Source organism: Penaeus monodon, chromosome 35, assembly GCF_015228065.2.
Source record: "Penaeus monodon isolate SGIC_2016 chromosome 35, NSTDA_Pmon_1, whole genome shotgun sequence".
Taxonomy (NCBI): domain Eukaryota; kingdom Metazoa; phylum Arthropoda; class Malacostraca; order Decapoda; family Penaeidae; genus Penaeus; species Penaeus monodon.
In genome coordinates this window covers 21,946,258-21,947,252 of record NC_051420.1, presented here as the reverse complement: position 1 = coordinate 21,947,252, position 995 = coordinate 21,946,258, and positions in this window count along the sequence as shown.

The following is a 995-nucleotide window of genomic DNA, read 5'->3' as shown; positions in this document are numbered from 1 at the left end:
CGCTAAAGAGAGTATTCAAGATTGTTATAGAGATAGGGGTAGTAGAAGGGCGGGGGGGTGACGAAGATGGAGTAGTGTTGAGGGAGGTAGTGTTATGGAGAGGTGGGCAATAAGGCTGTAAGGTATTAATAAGGGAGGATGGGGTGGTTGATGTTGGAGGTTGTGGGGATAGAGGTGTTGAAGTTGAGTATGCTGGAAGAGTGGAAAGTTCCTTAAGGGTTGATTTTGGCTACGTACTAGTAGGCATTGATGAGGGGGGTAGTTATTGCAGTGTTCAGAGCGTGGTCAAAGGAGAGCCTGGGGTCAGGGAATCGGGTGGGTTTACATCGTTGGGGCTATTTGATAAAGGGACAAGCCTCATTGCCCCTAATAGTGGGGATATGTTTTCATTACTGGCCATGGTAAGCCTGGGTTATGTTGGGGATAAAAACAGTCCATCCCTCAGGGTCCCCTTGAGGGGTAAGGGCTAGGTAATTAAATCAGTGGAATACCGTGCCCATGGCTCCCTCAGGCCGTTCAGGACTGGCACAATGTCAGCCTTTCATCCTTTCAGCACGGCTCTCACACCTTAGGAGGTGGATAGCAGAAGGGTTTGGTGAAGGGACAGAAACGAAAAGTGGGAAGGAAAAAAAAAAGACCATGCAAAATTTGTTGAGTCCCCAAAGGGTTTGGGGAGTTCCCCATCATTGGGTCCCAGTCTCCGCCTCCTAAGCCCCCCCACGACAACAACGGGCAAGGGATTGGGGGGGTCCGGCGTTGAGTGAAGTAGTACTTTGGACAGTAGGCTTTGAGAAGGGAGTAACAGCAGTGTTAAGAGTCGTGGTCAAAGAGAGCCTGGGGTCCAGGAACCGGGGGAATTAAAATCAGTGGGACTAGTTGATAAAGGGACAGGCTTGCCAGTAATACAGGTACGAAATCTTCATTATTGGCCATGATAAGCCTGTTGTAAGTTGGAGAGACAAATGATTCACCGCTCAGTGTCCCCTTGTGGAGTG